Source organism: Adiantum capillus-veneris, chromosome 26, assembly GCF_014529385.1.
Source record: "Adiantum capillus-veneris isolate H3 chromosome 26, ASM1452938v2, whole genome shotgun sequence".
NCBI classification, from domain to species: Eukaryota; Viridiplantae; Streptophyta; class Polypodiopsida; order Polypodiales; family Pteridaceae; genus Adiantum; species Adiantum capillus-veneris.
In genome coordinates this window covers 22,392,467-22,402,977 of record NC_140956.1, presented here as the reverse complement: position 1 = coordinate 22,402,977, position 10,511 = coordinate 22,392,467, and positions in this window count along the sequence as shown.

The window sequence follows — 10,511 nt, the reverse complement described above, 5'->3', positions numbered from 1 at the left end:
CACACATGAGATTGTGTGAGTGTGTGTGTGTGATAATGCCTTGCAAAAATCAGCCCCCTCTCTCTCTTGGGCGAGCCCTCTTGCTATTTTCTCTTGCAGGTTCCCCATTGGACCTCCCCAAGTCAAGCCAATGGCTATTAAGCAGCATAAGTGATAGCCTACTCACATGTGTCCCCCTTTCCCTTTTTGTGAGAGATTAATCAATTAAACTTAATTGATTTAAATGAATTAAATCCCCATTGGACCTTTCCCCATTCTGACCAATAGGAATTAAGTAGCCCATTGGGCTGCTCAATTCCTATTGGACCCCTTCACGGGCTGTCCAATAATCATCCAGGAGACTTAATTTTCATTGGTTCTTTTTATTAAGTGTTTTAAAATTAATTAGGCTAAATTTACTCTAGCCTATTTCTCATTGGTCCACTTCAAGGGTCATCCAATAGCAATTGGGCACACCTTGTGGGCATCTGGGCTAGGGAGCTAACATGTGTCCCTAATTCCCTTTGTGTAAAGGGAGCCTGTGTGTGTGCGTGTGGCCTTCTCTCTCATCCCCTACTTGCTAGGCTCGACCCCTCCTATGTAGGGATATGCAAGACTTTTTTGGTCACACACAAAGCATCCAATTTCCCCTAGGGTTGACCTTTGGACACAACCTTTGAATTTTGGAACCTTAGCATTTTGGAAGTCTTAATGGGCTGAACCTTAGGGTCTTTTTAGCCCATTGTTGCACATGGTTCTTTTGCAGATGGCCCCCCCCTTTGGATCCCTATTTTCCCTCCTTTGGATCCCTACTGTGGCCGGTCTACTAGCTTAACCAATATTCTAGCTTTTTCTCCCCTGGCACTTCCCCATATTAAATGATCAGTTTAACATGAGAAAATAATTTAGGAGAATTAGATATTGATTATTATGACATTACCTCTCTCTTGAAATCGTAGTCGTCCTCGACTATGGTGTAGAGAAGATAAAGCATATTCATGAGTCCTTTTCTTAGCGGGTAGAGGATCCCTATGTTACCCTACGACATCATTCCACAATGGACGACTAGTCCATTTGGCGCTTGAGAGCCTGAGGCTGCCGCAAGCATGTCTGCACATTAGTCCTATCAGTCTTCCATAGTAGAGTGACAAGCTCTACTTGGTGTTTGGGAGACGTCGTCTCCGCAAACTTGATCTAAGCATGCATACTACTTCATTTTTGTGCACAATAAAGAAGAAGAGAGTCTTATAAGACAAAAAACTTTGTTCATTTTTAACATTTTGTACATTTTCTTACTCTTGGGAAGCATTGACAAGGTTTAGGTTATCCTTTAATTGTATGCCTTGCATCCATCTAGCATCTTCAAAAGGATAATTCTTAAACTTAATAAGATATCGTCGGATAGTCTTACCGCCTCTTAATACCTTGTCTTCATGTCGGAGAATGAACTCGAGCTGCAGCACCTCCTCTTGGTCCTCGATCTCCGGTGGCTCTTCAATAGTTGGTTCTTGAGGTGGCTCTCCTTTGTAAGGCTTTAATAGACTCACATGGAAAGCATTGTGTATGAGCCAATGATTGGGAAACTTGAGTTGATAGGCCATCTCATTGATTGGCCTAAGAATCTGGAAGGGACCATAGTACCTTTTTGCTAGTTTAGCATAGTACTTTTGGTGGCCCGTAGGATTCTTGCCCGTCGTGTGCCTTAATCGAGCCTTGGGAAACTTTAACAAGACCCAATCGTTTTCTTTAAAGGCTTGGGCTCTTCTGTGCTTGTCAGCAGCAGCCTTTTGCCTTTGCTGTGAGATAGAGATAGCATCCTTAATCTTTTGAAAAGATTCTTGTAGGTCTCGGCTATACTCATCTGCAGTGAAGATCTTCCCATGTACCTTAAGTAGCAAGGGACTTTTTGATCTTCCCTCAATTACCTCGAAAGGTGCTTTTCCCGTGGAAGTATGTACAGTGTTATTGTAAGCATACTCCACTAAGGGTAAGTACTTCTCCCATTGGGATCTTTGATCTACTTCCGTTACATAGGCTTTTAGTAGATCGAGAATTGTTAGGTTAGCTATTTCACTTTGGCCATCCGTTTGTGGATGATAGGCTGAAGAGAAGTTTAGCCTTGTTCTTAAATTCTCAAAGAGACCCTTCCAGAAATTACTGGTCATTCTAGGATCTCTATCCGACACTATAGACATTGGCAAGCCATGGTACTTGAAAATTTGTGAATGAAGAGGGTTGCCATTTGATGGGCTTTGACAGTCTTCTTGACAGGTATAAAATGAGCTTGTTTACTGAACCTGTCTACTATCGTCCATATTCCCGTATTCCCATGGATAAACTTAGGCAATCCAAAGATAAAATCCATGGATATGCTCTCCCATGGTGAATTAGGGATTGACAAGGGTTGAAGCAATCCAAGTTGCTTCCCTCTATCAAATTTTGTCTTTTGGCAAACCACACATTTAGAAACATACTCTTGTATGTTCACTTTCATGGTAGGCCAATAGAAATATGTTTCTATTCCCTTTAAGGTAGACTGAATCCCTCTATGCCCCGCATACGGTGGAGCATGAGATTCATACATTACTTTCTCATGTAGTGAGTTAGTAACGCATAGTCTATTGCCATAGAGAAGATAACCATCTTGTAAAGTAAATGGTTCTTCTTTCTTCCCTACTGCAAGGGCTGAAATCACATCTCTAAAAACGGGATCAATAGCGTACTCATCTATCATTAAATATACATCATTGTGAGTTGCTATGGAAACTGCATTCACTCTCGGCCGTCTTGGTGGCAGCATAGTCAACATGGTGGCACCTCGAGATGATAGGGTTATTGGGCCCTGCACATACGGCAAGTGTTTACTCCTTTGTGTATGGTTGGCTTTCATGTCGAGGGTGCCTCCCTATTTAGCCGATGTATGGTCTGCATATGGTGGATTCTGCGATGATGGTAGTTATGTCGGCTTGATTCCGTGGATCATGTTGAGCACGGAGGACTATGTAATTTTTTGGTTTTGTTAATATAGTATCATGGGTTTTGCAAAAAAAAAAAAAAAGATTGGCACAAATAATCAAAAGAACTATATGCTGACTATTGGCGGAAGCTGTGCCGCATTGCTGCTACGCACCTCTTCTCTCATAAACGCATGGCTGCACTACAAGGGTCACGTCAGCATGAAACTCCGAGCCTCCTGTAAAGCATTGACGCTTGCATGGTGAGCTCGGAAGGCAGCGTTCAAATACGCCCATTATGAAGAGCGTGTTCGGGAAGAGGTACGAGTTTGGCATTGATAGCAGTTATGACGTGAGGCTGCACAACTGCTGCAGAGGATGATGAGGGAGGGGTTTGAGCTGCTGGGAGCGTTCAATTGGAGCGATCATATGCCACTTCTGAAGTGGTTTGATGTGCAGCCTGTGAACGCGCTCTGCAAGAAGCTGGTGGCAGAGGTACAAGTGTTTGTGCAGACGATAATTGAGGAGCACAGAAAGAATGGTCGTGGCGTGGAAGGTTACGAATTAGACTTTGTGGATGTAAGGTTGTCCCTGCAAGCTGCAGAGAATCTATGCGATACCGACCTTATAGCCGTCCTCTGAGTAAGCCAAGCTGCTTCTAGCCTCTGTGTGGATGTAATGTTGTCCCTGCAAGCTGCAGAGAATCTGTGCGATACCGACCTTATAGCCGTCCTCTGCGTAAGCCAAGCTGCTTCTAGCCTCATAAATTATGCAATCCTTGAATTTCAGAGAGAGAGAGAGAGAGAGAGAGAGAGAGAGAGAGAGAGAGAGAGAGAGAGAGAGAGAGAGAGAGAGAGAGAGAGGAGAGAGAGAGAGAGAGAGAGAGAGAGAGAGAGAGAGAGAGAGAGAGAGAGAGATTCATACTGTCGGTTGTCTTTCGCCAGAGAGAGAGAGAGAGAGAGAGAGAGAGAGAGAGAGAGACAGAGAGAGAGAGAGAGAGAGAGAGAGAGAGAGAGAGAGAGAGAGAGAGAGAGAGAGAGAGAGAGAGAGAGAGAGAGAGAGAGAGAGAGAGAGAGATTCATACTGTCGGTTGTCTTTCGCCATCACACTAGGTTATTTTTTTTTGTCGGTTGTTGGTGATAGGGTTATTGGGCCCTGCACATACGGCAAGTGTTTACTCCTTTGTGGATGGTTGGCTTTCATGTCGAGGGTGGCTCCCTGTGCAAATAGCCGATGTATGGTCTACATATGGTGGATTCTGCGATGATGGTAGTTATGTCTGCTTGATTCCGTGGATCATGTTGAGCACGGAAGACTATGTAATTTTTTGGTTTTGTTAATATAGTATCATGGGTTTTGCAAAAAAAAAAAGAAAAAGATTGGCACATATAATCAAAAGAACTAATTAAGTCAATCAATAAGATAGTTAACTGCCCTTAATTATCAAGGAATTATCTATCTATACTATAATATACTATAATAAAAGGGGGAGGGATTCCGCCCCCCCACACGTGGCAATGTCTCCTGCATCCGACTAGGGGAAGGAAGACTATTCGGCTAAGGGAGATTCGGAGAGAGAGGGAGAGAGTGACTGTTGGCTTTCAAATTAGAAAGCCGTCCGCTATTGATTTCACGCGAGTTGCTTGCAAGCCTCGGAGCATGAGGGAGGGGCTCTACGGCCAGCTACTACACCATAGTCGATATATAAATAAATAAATATATAATATTTAGAGAGAGATCCCCAGGACAAGCGCTCCTTTCCATTACAGGTTCATGACCCTTGCACCAACTTTCTCCACGAAGCGACCAGCTGCAAGCTCTGCGCCAAAAAAACAGGTATGCAGCCCTGCACGCTACCTCCATCAACTCTACTGTGTGTGTGTGTGTGTGTGTGTGTGTGTGTGTGTGTGTGTGAATCGACTTGCACGTCCTCATGTTACTCAACATCCTCCATCATGTCGAATTGCACATCCTCCATCAAGCGTACAACAACTTATATGCCTTGGCCGAGCTTGCACACACACACACACACACACACACACACACACACAGAGAGAGAGAGAGAGAGAGAGAGAGAGAGAGAGAGAGAGAGAGAGAGAGAGAGAGAGAGAGAGAGAGAGAGAGAGAGAGAGAGAGAGAGAGAGAGAGAGAGAGAGAGAGACGCCAGATATGTTGAGGGTTCAACCATGGCCTGTCTGCAACAACCTAGAGGCGCTTTACTGCTATTGTATGCACAGGCACGCTTGCAGTGCATCATCATAGGTTTTGAGTGCTTCTCTTTGATCGTGCTATTGGGTTTGCTCCTTATGGTGACTATTGGCGGAAGCTGTGCCGCAGTGCTTCTACGCACTCTTCTCTCATAAACGCATGGATGCGCTACAAGGGTCACGTCAGCATGAAACTCCGCACCTCCTGCAAAGCATTGACGCTTGCATGGTGAGCTCGGAAGGCAGTGTTCATATACGCCCATTATGAAGAGCGTTTTCGAGAAGAGGTACGAGTCTGGCATGGATAGCAGTTATGATGTGAGGCTGCGTAGCTGCTGTAGAGGATGACGAGGGAGGGGTTTGAGCTGCTGGGAGCGTTCAATTGGAGCGATCATATGCCACTTCTGAAGTGGTTTGTTGTGTAGCCTGTGAACGCGCGTTGCAAGAAGCTGGTGACAGAGGTACAAGTGTTTGTGCATACGATAATTGATGAGCACAGAAAGAATGGCCGTGGCATGGAAGGTTACGAATCAGACTTTGTGGATGTAACATTGTCCTTGTAAGGTGCAGAGAATCTGTGTGATACCGACCTTATAGCCGTCCTCTGAGTAAGCCAAGCTGCTTCCATCCTCATAAATTATGCAGTACTTGATTTCTGTGTGCAAGCTTACTCTTTCCATGATTAACGTTTTTTTTTTTGGCTTCTGCTTGCTATTGCATGCACAGGCACACTTGCAATGCAGCATCAGAGGTTTTCATGTGTGTGTGTGTGTGTCTGAGTGAGTGAGTGAGAGAGAGAGAGAGAGAGAGAGAGAGAGAGAGAGAGAGGAGAGAGAGAGAGAGAGAGAGAGAGAGAGAGAGAGAGAGAGAGAGAGAGAGAGAAAGAGATTGCATGTGCTACGTTCTTGCAGGGAGGTGCACTAGCGCGGTAGAGGGGGCAACACTAGGCAGAGCTACAATCAAAGCGGTAACACTACCGTACCGATGACGACGATCAACATCTACCACGTAAGACCTAAAGGGTGTGTGTGTGTGTGTGTGTGTGTGTATATATATATATACAGAGAGAGAGAGAGAGAGAGAGAGAGAGAGAGAGAGAGAGAGAGAGAGAGAGAGAGAGAGAGAGAGAGAGAGAGAGAGAGAGAGAGAGAGAGAGAGAGAGAGAGAGAGAGAGAGAGTGATCAAATTATCATCTTTCCTAAATTTTAGGAACGTGTTTTAAATTTATACTTTATTTTTTTAAGTTTTAGATGGCATATTTGCTTTTCTCCTCTCGCTCCTAATTGCCATTACCCAATTTGCAGGTTGCATGCTAGAGAGAGAGAGAGAGTGAGAGGACAAGAAGAAGAGGAAGAAAAGAAATTCTAACATCTTAGGAAAAACAATTTCAAGAGACATCATAGATCTATCTGACAAAGCCTACTACTCATGAGGGATAAGGAATATAGATATGTTTGTAGGTTATTTAGATATTACGTTATGGCTTTTTAGGTTATTTTTTAGTTTAAGTTTCATGAGACAACCACAGTGAAGGAATTCTTGAAGGGGCGGTAGAGCATGTGGTGGTGGGGTATTTTGATTGATGGCAGTGATCGTGCAGTAATTCAATGGCCCGACATGTAGAGCTGCTTTGAATTCAATGGTACTACATTGAAGTTCTCTTGAGTCCCTCTCTCAGATCTCTTCCTCTTTTCCTCTCTGATTTTACTTGGTTGATAACTATCTTTATTATGGAGTTACTGTGTCTTTGAATCGCAGCAATTCAATGGTTGAAACTTGATGCACATCAATGGGTAGAGAGAGAGAGAGAGAGAGAGAGAGAGAGAGAGAGAGAGAGAGAGAGAGAGAGAGAGAGAGAGAGAGAGAGAGAGAGAGAGAGAGAGAGAGAGAGAGAGAGAGAGAAGAGTGAACTAAACTGACCTTGAAATGCATTGATTGTGGCATATGCCCAAGAGGGAAGCTGTGGGTTGTTCTTAGCGAGTCTGGAGCAAGTAGATGCACTCATCTCTGCTTGCAGGCATGTGGAATTACAAAAGATACTAAAAGAATTCCGGAAGATACTAAAAGACATGCTTGGGAATGTCATGGTGTACTTAGGAGCCTTACATCCAGAATGTCGTCTCCTAAATTGCATTGATTTTGGCATAAGCACAAGAGGGGCAAGACGAGGAGGCTTTGGATTGTCTTTAGCATATACAAAGTGAGGGCATCCCTCTAGATGCAATCACCGTCACCTATGCTTGAGAGCTCCCTATTCGGAGCATTGCCCCTTGCAACACATTGATTATGGCATATGCCCAAGAGGGTAGGGTGAGGAAGCTATGAGTTGTTTCTAGAGATGTGGAGCGAGGGCATCCCTCGATATGCAATTACCTACGCTTGAGGAGCTCACTATCAAAAACATCATCCCTTGGAACGCATTGATTGTGGCATATGTCCAAGAGGGCCAAGGCTAGGAAGTTTTGGGTCGTGGGCTGTTCTTAGTGAATCTAGAGCAAGCAAATGCAGTCACCTCCTCTTCTAGGCATGTGGAATTACGCAAGATGCTAAAAGAATCCTGTTAGTAGCGGCTAACACAAGCTACACCATTTATGCACCAAGTTGTGGATGTGCCATAGTGCACAGTATTTACTTTTCATTGTATAGGGCTTGGGCTCATTTAGGAGTTTCCAAGTTGTATGAGTTTAGGTTAGAGAGCTCACTTTATCCCATAGTTGAAGGGTTTGAGGCCCAAAACTATAAAAGAGCCCTATGCTTAATGAGAGGTCATTCTTGAGTGGTCCTTTTGAGAACTCTCTCCCTAGAGGAGGTCTTGATGGCGTAGCCTTTGAGCTTAATGCCCATGCTTAGAAGGCTAGTGCTAATCACATGTAATTAGTGTACACCTCTCTCAATAAATCTAGTTTTCATTATGTTGTCAATCATGTTTATCTATTTTCCTTCATTGTTTTGAAGTGTTTATCTTCTCTAATCTAACTCTTACTTATGCTAAGCTTCTCCGATTAGTGGAGTCCTTATCTAACTCTCTCGATTAAGCGGAGTGGGTATACTCGTGATTGAGGGATTAGAGTTGTCCTCTAATGGTGTGCTTGTGTGTGTGTGTAGGTTTACGAAGCCTTGAGCTTAATTTGATTATGTGTGACTTGATTTGGACACCATGATGGGCATGGTTAGGGTGGCCTACTTGAATGCGATCTTGTGTGCTTAATCGTCAATGCATGCAATTAGAGTTGTGCTTGAGAGATTCCAAGATTAGTGTGTTTCACTTCGTTGCTTGATGTGTGTAGATGATTGCTTGAAATTGATGCTTGATGTGCGATTAGCATTAGTTGATTTGGGATGATTTCTATTTGCATTGGAGGATGCACGCTCTTGAATCCTCTGAATCTTTGCATCTGATGACGCTCTCGCACATTCTTTGTGTGATGCCTCAAGCCCTAGCCGGGTCATGCTCTCTCTCTCTCTCTCCGGATTGATAGATTTGTGAGAGATTGCCTATGCTATGGCGAGCCTCCAACATTGGCGCCGCTGCCGGGGACGGGTTGCCTACACTAGTGGAGTTGAGGTTGCAAAAGATAAGAGTAATTTGATTATCGATTTCTTGTAATTAAGTAGGATTTGATTTGTGTGTAGTGTAATTAGGTTTAATTGGATGTGTATAGAATCATTTCACCCCAAAAACTCCTAAATTCTCTTTTGATTTTGCTAATGTTTCATTAACCTTCACTAATTTTGCATCCCATTCATGCTAATTGTACTAATTCCATGCTAATTTCATGCTAATTGTGCTAACCTAACCACTAACTTTGATTTGGGATGTATGCTAAATCCCCTTAATTGAGGAAGATCATCACTCTTAATTGCTCTAATCTATGCCTAATCATGTGAGTGAGTGTTGATTTTGATCAATTTTTTGATCAATTTTGGACCGAATCGGAGTTGCACACATGTGTGTGCAATGGAGTGTCTACGCGAGGAGCAAGGATTAAGTGAGCAAGCAATCAATTGTAAGTGGATTGACCTACTCCATTCAATTTTTGATTGATTAAGTTGATCCCATTGAGTTGCTAAATCATTGCTAAAATTAGGTGTGTGTGCCTAATTGATGGAATTTATGTCTAATTTGATGAAATTGGAATGAAATTGAACACCTAAATGCTTGTAGATTAATGATTTTGAAAGAAAGGTGTGTGCAAACATTAGGAATTGGCCTAATTTCATTGCTAATTGAGCAAAAATTTGGATTTGTGCACCTAATTTTTGTGTGTGTGCAATGCTAAATTGAGGTAAATTTGATCAATTTTTGATTAAAATTGAGTTAATTTAGCATGTATATACTCAAATATGTGTGATCACGTGTGCAATTGATGAAATGCAATGAGTGTTTAATGAAATTTTTGCACAAATCCACGGCCTAAATTTAGGTGTGTGTGCCTAAGTAATGGCCAATTATGCCTAAATTGTGAATGAATAATTGGTAATTTTTCACCAATTATGATGATTGATTGGATATGATAAAGAAATTCGATGATTTGTCATTTGAAAATGCAATAATCAAATTTGGGTAGCCTCACAAACCTAAATTAGGTTTGAATGATTTTGCATAAGGATATCCGCAAATATGAGCGACTTATGTTGCAATGATTGAAAATTGAACATGGATTTGCAAAATAGAGAGGTTTTGCACTTAATAGAGTGCATGCATTATGCCTCAATTTTGGTACGTATGTCTTGATTTGTTTGTGTGCTATGGAATGATTGAAATTGGAGTGTGAATGTATCAATGATTCCAAAACAAAGGAGTTTTCATAGGTCGTTATTGAGATTTGTGTTGAAATCAATTGAATTTGTTGTGTGTGCGGAGTGCCAATCAACTGATACATGAGGGGTAAATTCATAGTGTGCGAGCATTCAATTATTTATATAAGAGAAATTTATCTTGGCCATTTTGAGTTCTAGGGTGAAAGCATGTTAACGTGTCGCGCTTTTTGTGATAGTTAGCAGTTTCAAGTTAGCACATCTTCAAAAAGTTAGGCGTCCGGTAAAATTTTTACAAATAATATCAAAATTTGTAGGAGGTTGTACATTTGGATTCCTTGTTTCAAGTGCTTTCTATTGATATATCATATGTCATAGATCTTGGAGATGTAGCTCAAGTTATTGTACTAGTTAGCATATGTCAAAATTGTGCTAGTTAGCATTGTCTGGGACATGAAAAAGCATGACAGGTTAACATGCTTTCACCCTCTAAGGAATTTGGTTCATATACGTCACCTCTTACACAACAATGTGGTTCCGCCATTTTATCTTGAGTTCTCATGGTAAATTTGCTCAAGGGAAGACTCATCTTCACACAAACACACATTCTTAT